The following is a 15004-nucleotide window of genomic DNA, read 5'->3' on the forward strand; positions in this document are numbered from 1 at the left end:
ATCGTTTAAAGGAGAGTGAGAGAGCAATCCGCCCCGCCGCATTTGGTGCATTTAGTGGTGGGGAAAAGTAAAGTCCAGTGTCGAATTAACTTTAAAATCAGTAGTGAAAAAACCGTGTTAGAAAGACCCACGCGTGTGCAAATAAGCTTCCAAACTGAAGCAACAGGAGGAGTGCTTAACTCAGTGTAGAACTGCGAACAATATTAGCGGAGGTTCAGAACACAGCAGACAGAGAGGCCAGCGACCTTCCACAACGCCGACGAAAGTGACTGGGAGCAGCGACCCTAGCAGATCGGCACCAGGAGCAGTTGGCAGCCGTGGACGGTTGCGTGGGTACAAGCAACTGGACCAGAGCTGGCAACCCTTGGCGGACAAACTCTCAGAAGCATATCGACGTGCTGACAACGTGGAGAAAAAGTTAAGTAGAGTTTCGCTTTGTTTGATGAGGAATGGAATGAAATTTGTCAACTTGGAGAAAACTGATAAACATGTAATAAGTGAAAGGAAGGATGGTGTAGATTTTGATGATGCAGTACGTGCAGATGATAGTATGAGGCGAAATTTTAGTTCTGACGAGTTTCAAATTAATAAGAGTGCTTATCGAAATTCAGTATCCGGTACTGAAAAAATACGGGGAAGGTGATGTTAAGTTGGCACCCAGTCTTGTGAAGGAAATAAAAAGAGAGTCATATTTTGAAGTTGATGAGAAAAATGTAAGTATTCCTAGTCAAGAAATAAGTAGGGAACAGACAGCTGGTCCTAATGTTAAGTTAGTACCATTTACTGTCGCTGAAGCGAGAATAGAGCCAGCATTGGAGACTGGTGAGCAGAAAACATTGCAAAGATGTTCCAAAACATTCTGAAACACATGAGTGGCATTAGCAGTAGCGTTATAAGTAATGTGAACACAAAAATAAATGAACTTGTATCTGTTGTTGATAGTAAAATAAGTGGATGAGTTTCTGAAATTAATAAGATGAGTTTAAACAGTCAGAATAGTTTGATTATAAATTCAAAAATTTTAAAGAGGAAATTCAGGGGTAAATGGATCACATAATTTCAGGCTGAAGTGATTCTGTAAAAAATGACATATCACAGTTTAACGAATGCAAGAAAGGGCACATTTGCCATGTGAAACAAGAATGTAAGAATGATGTTGTAATAGTAAAAGGTGAACTACCAACTCATGTAGAGCAAGTTTCTGAAAGTAGTAAACAGCTAGCCGAACAGTGAAGTTGTGACATGACAAAAGTACAGGCCAATGTAGATCCCGTTGAAAAAAAAGTGTACTGAGGATCATAAAATTCTAGCTAATGAAACTAAGAAGGAAAGTGATAAATGTAAACTGTTTGGAGGGAAAGTGTGTGCAGCAAAACTGACCTAGAAACTAGATGGTCAGAATTAGTACAACACTAAATGGTAACCTACAAGAGTATGACATTAGACTAACAAATGTAGAACAAAAAATTACTAACAGTAGTAGTGAAGTAATAATAAATAACGTTGCAGCCCTCTAAAATTGCATATGTTAACCACATACTGTTTTTGAGATTTGATGACAACAAGAGAGTGCATCCCAAAGAGTTCTGGAGTTACTTTGAGGGTGTGTTGCCTAGATCAATGACAAACAGAAAATAGGCTTTGTGGTATCTAATATTATGGGAGGAGATCGTATTTGGGGAAATTTAGCTGTAGACGTGTGTGACAACATGGAAGGTTTTAAACAGGCGTTCTTTGAGGAACATTGGGGAAAATGAAAGAAGGAAGTATTAAACAGCTTTTGGTCAGGTGAAATGTTTAACCCAAAGAAAGACACTGTTAAGAGATTTGTGCAGAGGTGGGTAACTGATTTGTCTTACATGACTACCAAGTTAGAAACAGAACAAATTATAATGATGTTATAAAACAAGTTGCCTTTGTAGTGATGAAATAAAATATTTTCTGCACCCAGAGAGGATATAAAGAAGTTCATCGGTTACTTGAAATGGGTAGAAAATCTTTTGAAAGAAGAGAAATATAATAATAGAGATTATAGGGTCCCTACTAGAGCTTTACTGGCTATAGAAATTGCGACAGGAACAGGAATGACAGTTATCAAAATCAGCCCTCAGCTGAGCGAGCGGAACAGAATTTCAGACAGCCGAGTGGATAGAACGCTACAGTTAATGGCCGTATAGGTGATGAGGAAAACTAATAGTAGTCTATAAGGGTGCTAGCGTTTGCAGGCTGCCAGAACGTAGGTTAAAGCAGCTAAAAAGTAGTAAAGCCCTTTTTAAGCGAGCAACCAAGACAGCAACACAGTAGCGATGTAGATACTGTAAATCTATCAGAGGAAAGGGAGGAAGAGAAAATATTAACTTTTCAGGGAAACATGGCAGAATTTGTGAAAGATTTGATGAAAATCGCGAATCTGGCAACCAGGTTAGCAAGGAACAGGAGTTATTTGATGAAATTGTAAACTGAACTTTAGTCTGACTGAGAACTGCAATACTAAAGAGGATCCAATAGAGAGCGTGGAAGGAAGCACTGTATATGGGGAAATCATAGAAGAGGTAGGGGGGGGGGGAGATATAGCTGCACATGAAGTTTTAGGTAGAATAGAGGAGATTATGTCCGATAATGACGGAACAGTTTAATATGTAGTAGAAGATGTAAGTAGAGTGGAAGATAACTCATCATTTAGTGATGTAGCTACAGAAGTAGATGAAAATGGGAGTTATCTTGAAAGTTCTGACAACACAGAAGGAAGTGTTGCAGAATCTGAAAGGATTAGAGAAGATGAGTTTTTGGAGAAATGTTTTGACTTGTCACTAGTACACAGATTAATTAAAGCTGCCACAATTAAACAGGAAAAGATACCATAAATGTGTTATTTCCGCAGAACGTACAGGATTCGACAGATGTGAGGTAGGAAGGGATTCATTGGAAAAATCAGATCCTGAAATTGTCTTTAGGACAACCGATAATAGAGGTTGCAGCTGTTGTACATAAAGTTCCTTGCTTACTTGACAGTGGTTCAGATGTATGTGAAGTGTCAAAAAATTTATACATGCTGTTGCCAGTCAGAAAAAATAGTTATTATGTCCGTCTCCAGAACTAACATTGTAGTAGCCACAGGCAAAAGTAAGAAAGCAGTAGCTTCCGAGGTCACGCTACACGTAAACATTCAGGGTGATCGGCTGTACCAGAATTTCCTGATAAATTCTGGGTTAAGTGTGGAAATGTTATTTCGGGCAGATTTTTTACAAAAATACAAAGGAAATGCCGAGTTTGGGAATAACAAAGCTGTCATTAACGTAGATGGGAAGGGCTCAACGTTACCATATTGCAGAAAGAAATCAATATCTGGCAGGTGAGCAATGAGATACAGCTATTTGTTGCTGCTGAAAAAAAGAGGATATCGTGAGGGACAATGAATATGGAGAAAGGAATGTTTTTAACCTAAAGAAGTGTAAAAGAAAGATGGTGGGGAAAGTAGTAACTAACTGCCCTCAGGGGTCTCAAATTGTTTGCGAAGTCAGGTGTTTGACGAACACAAATCATCCCAAGTTGTTGGCAATATTATTTCCTTTTCGTATTGTTAACCTACCTTTTCTTAATTCCAAACTTTTGCTATCGTCTGTTTTTTCTTCACTGTCGTGTGTATACAGTGTAAATGCAGTTTTGTAGGAAATAAAGAGGTATTGCTAAACCATTTTTGGACAAACTTCAGTACTAAAAAACTACTGACATACGAAATAGTGTGTGAGGAATAAGTGAGAAGAATATGTGAAAATTTTGTATAATAAAATCATGTAAAATATAATTGTGGTGAAATCATGTAAAAGTTTCAGAACAGAGGCAGTACTTTTTTGATTGCCAAGATTTAGTACATGCATAAAGATGAACATAATGTGTATTTTTTGACTACTGCCAATTTTCATTCATTGTGTATTTGTGTATATTATGTAAAGCCTTTGAAACAGCAAGAGTTAGCCTTTATAAGTAAAGATTTTCTAAAAGCTATGAACTGTGTTTACTAGTATTTGAGAGTGAAGTTGGAAAAATTAATCATCAGAAGCCATGAACATGTATAGTAAAGAGAAAATGTTCTTCAGCAGTAACTTGCTTGAATGAATTTGAGTCTGAAGTGCCTTCAAATGATTGCTGTTTTGGAATTCGAAATGGTTAAAGATAGGGACAGTTAGAGTATCATTTACTTTTGATTAGTAAAGGTTAGATCACTTTTCACTGAAATAAAAATTCTGGAGAAGAATTTATTCCCAATAATTCTTTAGTGGGAAATGTCATTGCTGGATATGTACCTGATATGCCCTAATATTGCTTACCGTAGAGACGTTAGAAACTGTCGAGCAGTGTTAAAACATAGGAAGCAACATCACCAAAAATTTAAAGATATTGTTTTGCCTGTTGGTTTGTTGAAAGTGGGTATAATAAACAGTGCTATAAGTCATTTACATGATTGATGAAAAAATATTATTTGTCAAATAAGGCAAATGCAGAAAAGGCTACTGCAAAGGACACATAGTCAAATAATACAGAGAAACCATCGACTGCGTGTTCGTCAAGAACTAGGTTAGATGCACAATGCACTGAGCCGTAATCACATATTTCACAGCCTTGAAGTCCAGTAACTTCTTTTATACATGACTCCAACACAATTCCTGAGCCAAGGAATACATCTGAGGTTGAGTAACCAGTCCCAATAAATTCACAAGAAAGTATCGATCCAAACATTGCTATTTATATATTTTGTGAACAAAGGACGAAAAAACATCGATCGAAAAAGACAGACATTATTTTCATCAACAAAAGAAATTCTTTCTAAAAGTCGATCAAGAGGATGAAAACTGTACAGATTAATTAATAAAATAACAAATCATCCAGATTTAAAAGTATACTATCATAAAACATGTAGCAGAACTTTTCGTATAAAGTATCTTCAAATAAGACAACTAAACGTCATTGTTATTATCTTCGTGAACATCATCAAATTGCTTTGAAGAAATGTAATAAAAGGAAAACAGTGTTCTTTACCTATATCCATTGATATTACATCAAGCTATTAGAAGAAAAAGAGGACGAAAATTTTGGGAAGTCAAAGGGAATTTCACACATCACAAATTAGGTGATAATATCATTTTATAAAGACATTAAATTGTTTGTCATACAAAATTAAAAAAAAAGATAGCTCCAAATCATTTAATAAGTATTGATGGACAATCATATGAACATTTGAAGGATTAAGACACGAAGCTGCTTTATTATTAAGAAAATCTGTTCACCAAACCAAGAAGAAAAAGTTACATCTATCAGTATAAAATTTAAACGTAGACGAAGCATTAGTCCCACAAGAACTAATAGATTTTTATTACACTTTGATAGCTGGTAGCAATCGAAAATGCAAGGAAAATCCTAAACGTATTCGTTAAATCAAATATTATTGTGAAGACATCGTATATGCCGTTCATAATGGCAAAATCAAAACATATTATACTTGGAATTTGTAGATATGGCCATTGCATTAGTTATGTAGGAGTGGAATACGTCGAAACAGGATCGATGTATACTTCATTATAGAAGTATATGTCCTGAAACCATTTTTAAAAAAGCCACATCTCTGCACTGGTGTTGCTTTTGACAGTTTTGTTCGTTTCGTAGAAGCAAAGATAGAACAAGATACGTTATATGATACGGTTGGCATTATTTATCAAAATGTGAAAATACAAAACCTGTAAATTTCAATTACAGAAATTATTGATACAATGTGGATGATAGCCATACTTTTCAATTAGCAAATGTTCCAACATGGGTTGGTTTCAACAGCATACTGAGTGACAGTGATAAATGAAAACAAATAGTTTCGTATATGCCTTCCATTAATGAATCGTCAACCAATAACTGAATAGTCTTGGAGACTATGAAACAAACCAGGAAATCTCTGAAGATGCGCAAAAGTCTTCCATGAAAGTTACGTAGGACTTCAAAATTGCAAAAGTAGCTTCACAAACTCAAGCAGTAGCAAACCAGATCTAGATAATCGATTCATACATTGGTTCCTTTACATATCATGATGTCATATTTCAAAGTTGTAAGCAAAATCATAGTAGATTGTGGTTTCAGAAATATTATGCTCCAGAGTAATCTGTTAGCTTCGGGTACAAAAATTGGTTTCTCGAAGGAAAACATTTCAATAGATGTAAGAGGCTTCATCATTTGATGACTGTAGGATTCGAAATTTTACATTTCAGATCATTTATAGAAGTAAATAATACCATTACCACGTATCAAATGGCTGCATAAATTGAGAAAATGAGGTCTCCATTATCTTAAATTAGAATAGAGAATGAAGACATAAATGAACTACAATATTTACAAGCAACAAACTCTCAACCCCACAATTTTATTTGCGTTGTATTACACTTATTCTTTACTTTTTTAATCTATGAAGAAGCGTCCGCCCAGGAGACTTTTATATATTTAAATTTGTTCTACCAAAATTCACCAACTTATTTTTCATACGTAATCAACAAAATTATACTCGGTGGGTAGTTAAATACAGTGAGAATTTGCAAAAAATTTCCCTCTGCTTTGTTTGAGCAATTTCAAAGACCTGTCTTCGGCACTCAAACAACCAGTCAATTTAGTTCTCGAACAAACAATCAACCAAGACGCACCTAGAAAACTCAAAAGTATGATACAATACGCCAAACGAATCTCAGCATGTTAACAAAGGGCTCCCAGTCCTGATAAAGGATCGACCAGAATTAGTTATTTTTATAAGGATTTGGGTTAACGTAAAGAACAAAATGTTACAGCAGAGTTCGAACTTCATAAATTAAAAATAATAGGAAGAAATTACTAAAATTTATTGACGCCTTTGATCAGTTTATCAATGTATTACGACCTGGAGTACCTAAAGATTTTTAACAAATATTTCGTCCCGTAAAGCAGCCTCGGAACCAGTTGGCGAGATTAAACGTAAAATTTTCATTGCAGAACGTACAGAAGACGCAAACAGGTTTGAAAAGAGAATAAATAAAATGCGCTAGTCAACTTTTCTGTGAATTACTCAGAAAAAAAGAAAAAAAAGCATTGATGGCAAAGTACAGGAAGTTGTTTTTCAAAGACTTTTATTTGGACTATTTTCGGTATACTTACTGATCGTGAAACAGACATGGCCTAAATTTTGTTATCTTCCTTCGCTCAAATGCCGTTATCTATGTGCCACTTGGATGCTGGTATTTGTGAAACCGAAAAATCTATTTTAATGTAATCTCTGGAAATAGACGTGGAGCTCAATCCACTTCCTCAGACAGATATTGTGATAACTGATTCTTTTTCTCTTAATCAATACTTTGAAAAATGTCCCTAAAATTTTTGGAAGTATCTCAATGAAAATGATTCAGGTGGTAATAGAATTAAAGGTGGTAAGATTGAAAGTCAGTTCCGAACAAAACCTTTCGCCATCAATTAAAGATAATGAGCGATCTCGTCGGCATGAGTCAAAACAGCTGGAGTTTAACATTAATGGACCCGATCAAGTTGGCTAAAGAACTGAAAATATACGCTTCAGACAGACGCTGCACTCGGCTTCTAACGAGATGGTACCATTCATTGCCAATAAACGGGTTTTCGTTTATTGTAAACAGTGTCCCTCTTATGGTGGCACCAGTAATACAGTTGTGTGTGACATCGTAGAAAGTCTGTCATGTCCAGATCATGAGGAGGCTGACACCAAAATTGTGTACCATATCTGTAATACTGATGCTGAGTCTAATTTTGTTACTGGATGTTTTGGTACTGATACTACAGCAGTCATGCTGGGCAATATGTATCATTAATAAATGATGACATTCCTGTATGGATGTTGACTGCAATTGGAAATAAACGGAAATACGCTGATATTTTAAAAAATGTACAGAAAGTTTGGACCGTCCTTATCTTGAAGTTTGCATTTCCGTCATGCGATCACTGGCTATGATTACAACCAGTTTCTTTCCAGAAAGGCAAATAAAGGTCATTCAATATATTTAGAAAAAAACGAAGAGCATCAAGAAGCATTTACCAAATTCAGCGAGCTGGGGCCCTTCAGTGATACCGAACTACACGAAAAAACGTTCAATACAATCGTAATTCAGAAAATTATTTGTGATGTTTACGACGTGGCAGGAATTATAGATGTAGCTGATGCAAGACTTAAATTGTTCCTCAACACTTACACTGCTTCCAACGTAAATGAAAAGTTTAACCGGAAAAAATATAAAAACTCTGATGTGAGTAACATACCATCGTGTAAGACTGAACTTCGACTGCAGTTCCAGAGAGCAAATTACGTCGTTAGTCTCTGGAATAATGCTCATATAAGGGTGCTTGGTATTTTGAGTCCTGAAAGTAATGGATTGAAGTTAGAAGATAACCATTATCAATTCAGCTGGTACTATATAGACCCATTCGTCACTGAATCGCTTGAGACAAATTCAGGTACTTTGCTTTTATTAATTTGTAGGTATTCCACTCTAAACTATGTTATTTTTTTTACAGAGGCAGACAAAAATGATGCTGATGATGATGATAACTTAGGTACTCGATACCAACACTGGCCGAATGAAGAGTTATTAAATATCAACGATGACGAGAACGAAAATTAAAGAACCGCAATACACTTACTAATGAAGAGTAACTAATCTTTAAATAACTTTTTAACACATTTAGTGTACACATTTATTTATATCATCTAAGAAAAAATGCAAATCAATATTTCCTGATTAAAAGCTGGTACGAAACATTTATTTTCCAAATAGATGTAGTATATAACTTTCGTCCATAGGTCGAAAATTTATTACCATACTGTAATTCGTAATTGAGCATTAAATTATGGTTTGATTCGAACTGAACAATTTTATTACACCACAAAAAAACGCAAGTTTAATGGGGCTGTGTTACAAAGCCATCAGATTATCAAGCACGCGCTCACGCCGATTGCGATGATTTAAATGTATCTGGGGATGTTTGGACCCTACGATTTGTCTGGCTGGTTACAAATAGTGTTGAAGTAGTTCGCTAAGTAACAATTACAAAAATCAACTCTCAAACTATAGGTAAAATTAAGTCATTCTATCGCGAACTTGAAAGCGTCTGGCGGCAATTACCACCAATGGAAACTGGCAATTTTGACAATCAGTTGTTAATGATGTTGTGTAGCTTGTTCATAGAAGTTAGCACTCGGACTTGAAGAAAAGTGACGAAGTTTTTCATATACCTAGTATCCGTAAATTGGCCGCCGGCCCAAGCTAACAGTTATGAACGCTTTCAGAGTATATACTGCTGCTCTACGACACATTTCGTTACTCAGAAAATAAGTTACGTGTGGCGGCCGTGGGATCTTGGTCTCATATGGAGATATGCTTCGGGTGCTTTAAGGTAAGGCTACTCACCCGCTATCAATAATCATTCTAGCGAACTAGAGCGTGGAAGGAAGAGGCGCTTTATCGTAAGTGTTTTAAATCCGTAACAATGAAGAACCGCTAATTCTATGAAGTATGCTTCACAATCCACGGAAAGTAACCCGTATGGTACAGAATGTTTTCGGTCTGTCTTAAGGAAGGGAGAAATACCCGAAATTTTTGTAACAAGGCTGTAACTGTGTGACCTATCTGGGAACTGATTCACTAGGAAGTCGTTCACCGTCAGTTCGGCTCTCTCAAGCTTTGCGAGATATAACGCAGCACGCTTCGAAGAAGGTAATATAGAGCAGCACCTCTCTGTGAAGCAGGGCGTAAGAGCTTGGATGTGCACAAAAATGTAAGTAACTACGGTATCAGGGAACAGAAGCGGGAAAGAGGTCTAGTGATAGCTTAGAAAAACTTGAAACAAAGCGCTGTAAGGCATCGCAGCACTGGGAGCGTCTACGTTAGTTGGCGCAGTTTCCTTCGTAACGAAGTGACAGCGTGCTCCCTCATTAACCGTTGAAGAAGAGGCTCTCGTTACACTCATGATGCTGGTCCCGGGCCTTTTAAGCCTCTTGAACATCTTACAAAAAGCCCTGGGTGGTTTTGCTCTCGTCGTCGCATGTTGTAAAGTGTTAATGTGAGTCGTGTGTTCTTAAGGTGAGGCGGAACACGCCGTTCATCATCCTTCGCAACTATCTTGTCCATTAGTGCATACATTCTAAGCAAGAAAAATTACTGCGAAAATGGGTGCTAAGCGACATAAATCGGTTTTTGCACAGCAGAGTGGATGACTCTAATTAATGACTTAGCGTTTCAGTTAAGCCACTTTCCGCTGTGTTCCAATAGAATTGTTTACATTCACTGTAGTATTGTAGAGCAACCAAAGGAACTCGAATATGAGAGCTGTTACTGAAGGAAGGCTTTCCTCATGTATTTCAACCCCGAAAGCAACAGAATGGATTTTATCGGGGAGGATGATGGTGCAAACTATTTAGTATATCTGACTTTATGTCTTTATCTACATACATACAGAACTTCACAAGCCACGGTTCAGTGAGTGCCAGAGAGTATTCTATATCATTGGCACTCACTACTTTAAAGTGATTGTTTAGTGACGTTCTTTACGTGGTCTATTGACGTTGCTACCTTGTCTGTCAACTGAACCTCTTTTAGGACTCAGATAACAGAGAGCGGGTTGCATGCGCGAAAGCTTCTGTTCGAGTCGGGACGACAGTTAGCCCTATAATAACCAGATTCATCCAAATTTGTCCCAAATTCTTTTCATCCAAACTACTTATTATTGACTTTTTCACTTTTAAATGTGCAACCAAACTCTGCAGTTGAGTGTATACAATATAGTAAGACAGGAATTGTGTTTAGTATTTCGATTCATAGCAGTTTACAACTTCTAACACAAAAACATGCCAATTAGTAAAGTGCACAACGAATCAGTTGCCGATTTTTATTTACTTTTAGACTTAGAACTGGCTTCTTTATTTTCTGGTTTGATGGGAAAAGATGGAGTATATTAATATACTGCATTTATGGCTAAATAATACATACAGAAGAAATAAACGAAACACAAGCTGATGATGCCCACAAAGCAGTAAGGCATTCGTACTTGTCGCTTTTGCACAGTCTGTATGTTACACGGTGTAAAATGTTAACTGGTGCACGAAAATTGCAAATCACTTTTCTTAAGTGCAACTGTTTCGTGACCACCATCATCGGAGTACAAATCGTTTATCGCACTGGCATCATGTGCTTTCTAATAGAAAGTATATTTTCAGTGGATAGCTTCGAGAATGAGAAATGTTTAGTCACTTTAACTTTTAACATTCTAGTCGCACCACTGCGAAAATAAAATAATTTGTTACGTACATTCCTCAATATTACACACACTTTAACACAACTTTTTAAGCACTTTTATAGCACAGTACAGGAAAGTTATTCCTTTTATAATCTAATGCTTACATATTTTCATCACATTGAAATAATGTGTCAACATACTGCAAATACATGAAAATAATGAGTGCGACAACGTATTGTTGCTTGAAATGATTGTTCACAGTAGCGAAAAACAACAAAAATTACTGCCTTGATATCAATTTTCCAGACCACTAACTCACAAGAATGCCTCCAGAGATTATTGAGGGTTTTCTTGAAATACGCTACATCACGCATTATCCAGAAAGGAAACATGTTGCAGGCTCTTCAACAGTTTAAACATAGTGTGACATAAGAGCATATATCACGTAATATTAAACAGACTGTCGGTATTTCCCGATAACACTGCTGGTAAACTGCACGAGAGTGACTGGAAAAAGCGCTCCATTCTTGTATAGCGTTGCGAACTCTTATTGGGGGTTCCAAGTTCAAAAGAATGAAGAGTCAACTAACGAGTAATTTCAACCAAAGCATAGTCATTCTCTTTCCACGTACGCTCGCAAAGAGAGCGATAAAAAAGCATTGCATGCATGCATCTGTTTATGTTCTTTTCTCCCAGGGTTGTCAGACGCTATTTCCGTAACTCTCTCATACTATCCGCATGGGCCTATAATAAATCTAGCAGCACTCAACTAATTCCATGCCCTCTTTTAATTCAACATTCGAACATTCGAGCAGCTCAAACATTCTATACGCCGTCTCTGTTGTATTACTCTAACAGCGACTGTAGTCATTTGCGTTCTCTACAACTGTGCGCTCTTCCATTTCATGCTGGTTCACAGTGCTACACACAGACTCTCATAGACGTGACTGAGGAAAGCAGCATCGATAACACAGGTATTCTTCTCCTACCATCTGAATTGACAGATATCCAGTTTTAACCGAGGGTGCCCCAATGAGACCAAACACAAATTCTTTCCAAGTCACTGAAGCGCCAAAAAAACTGGTACAGGCATGCGTATTCAAATACCGAGATGTGTAAAAAGGCAAAATACGGTGCTGCGGTCGAAAACGTCTATATAAGACAACAAGTGTCTGGAGCAGTTGTTAGATCGGTTACTGCTGCTGCAGTAGCTGGTTATCAAGATTTAAGTGAGTTTGTACGTGGTGTTATGGAGCACGAGCGATGGGACACAGCATCTCCGAGGCAGCGAAAAAGTGGGGATTTTCCCGTACGACCATTTCACGAATGTACCGTGAATATCACGAATCCGGTAAAACATTAAATCTCCAACATCGTTGCGGCCGGAAAAAGATCCTGCAAGAACGGGACCAACGACGATTGAAGAGAATCGTTCAACTTGACAGAAGTGCAACCCTTCCGCAAATCGCAGCAGAATTCAATGTAGGGCCATCAACAAATGTCAGAGTGCGAACTATGCGACGAAACATCATCGATATGGGCTTTCGGGGCTGAAGGCTCACACGTGTACCCTTGATGACTGCACGACAGAAAGATTTACGCCTCGCCTGGGCTCGTTAACAGCGACATTGGACTATTAATTACTTGAAACATGTTGCCTGGTAAGACGGGTCTCGTTTGAAAATGTATCGAGCGGATAGACGTGTACGGATAGGGCGACAACCTCATCAATCCATGGAGCCTATATATTAGCAGGGGACTGTTCAGGCTTGTGGAGGCTCTGTAATAGGGTGGAGCGTGTGCAGTTGGAGTTATATGGGACACCTCATATGTCTAGATAAGACTCTGCCAGGTGACATGTACATAAGCATCGTGTCTGATCACCTGCATCCATTCACGTCCATTGTGCATTCCGACGGATTTGGGCAATTCCCGCAGGACAAGGCGATACGTCGAGAATTGCAAATGGTGGCTCCAGGAACACCCTTCATAGTTGAAACTCATCGGCTGGCCACCAAATTCCCCAGACATAAACATTACTGAGCATATCTGGGATACCTTGCAACGTGCTGTTTAGAAGAGATTTCCAATCCATCGAAATCTTACGGATTTATGGACAGCCCTGAACCGTGGTGAAAGACGTTATTCTTAAAGGAACCAAAACCCAGTACAAGTTACAAATATTTTATTTTTCATTTGATGACTAGTTCCGGGCACTGTATATGTACGTTGCACGTATTTTAAATCTCGGGAAATGCCATGTTACTCCACCACGCTGGAAGTTCGTTATTTTTAAACGAAAATAACGTTGCAAACGTGACTTTTAATTTAATCCTAAATTCTCCTACGCTCAACGGTGACACCTTGCACATCATACCAATGTATATAGCTAACAGTTTCACATTGTTCCGCTGAGAGTTTATGTACAAGGAGAACATGAGCTGTCCTATCACATTTCGCACGTTATCTTTGTCTCTGCTGAACACTCGCCGCCCATAAACCCGTACTGATTGTCGAACACATTTCTACACACAGTAAATCAATGAAATTAATTCTAAATATAGACGCCAGTCCAGTTGGACAAACTCTGTTTATTAATCAGTCGATTATCGAAACAGTAAATTATTATGTTACTTATTTGAACAAATATGTGATAACGAAACATTCGTTCACGAAACCAACTTAAAGTACAGTACGAAATATCAAAAAGAAATGTTAAGTTTTGTTTAAATCATTGAAGAAAATGAAATTTACAAATTTGCAAATAATAGCTGCGGAAACCGTTAAATGGTGAGATCACTGCTGTAAACAGAATTGCGTTGCTTCACAATAACGTTTACCAGTACGGGAATAACTCATTTACTTCGCAAATAAAGATTACACAATCTCACTATTTTACGTCTTTTACGGTTCTAGTCGCTACAGTCTGGAACCGCGTGACTGCTACGGTCGCAGGTTCGAATCCTGCCTCGAGCATGGATGTGTGTGATGTTCTAAGGTTAGTTAGGTTTAAGTAGTTCTAAGTTCTAGGGGACTGATGACCTTAGACGTTAAGTCCCATAGTGCTCAGAGCCATTTGAAGTTTTTTAACGTCTTTTACTAGTTTTTGCATTAATTATTAATAATCAAAATGTAGTGCAGCTGCAACGTTTAAATACGAACCACAAGGAAACGCTTTCACAAAATAAGTCATGATTTGCTAAGCTGAAAAATCAGAGTTTTCTTTGGCAGTAATGTTTCGTTTAAAATTACTTACTGATATGGCTCTCAGCACTATGGGACCTAACATTTGAAGTCATCAGTTCCCGAGAACTTAGAACTCGTTAAACCTAAGGATATCACACACATCCATGCCCGAGGCAGGATTCAAACCTGCGACCGTTGCGGTCGCGCGGTTCCAGACTGAAGCGCCTAGAACCGCTCGGTCACTCGGGCCGGCACTTACTGATATTTGAAATTATAATTACCTGTATTGCCACTCATTGTTCTATTTAAGAAATTGGATTACTTAGTAACGTCTGATAACTAAATAATTGAGATCATATTTGAACAAAAAGAAAACTGACACAAAATTTTGAAATATGTTCTCTTTTTCACAGATTAACGACTCTCGTTTATAATGTAATAGAAAAGGTAGAGGATTCTAGTCTAGGCAATCGTGACTGAAGTTAATAACAAAGTCGGGGGCTGGGGGTGGAGGTGGGGGGTAGAATTCCACACAACTATCGTTATTATTTAGTTT

This window comes from Schistocerca gregaria, chromosome 3 (genome assembly GCF_023897955.1).
Source record: "Schistocerca gregaria isolate iqSchGreg1 chromosome 3, iqSchGreg1.2, whole genome shotgun sequence".
NCBI classification, from domain to species: domain Eukaryota; kingdom Metazoa; phylum Arthropoda; class Insecta; order Orthoptera; family Acrididae; genus Schistocerca; species Schistocerca gregaria.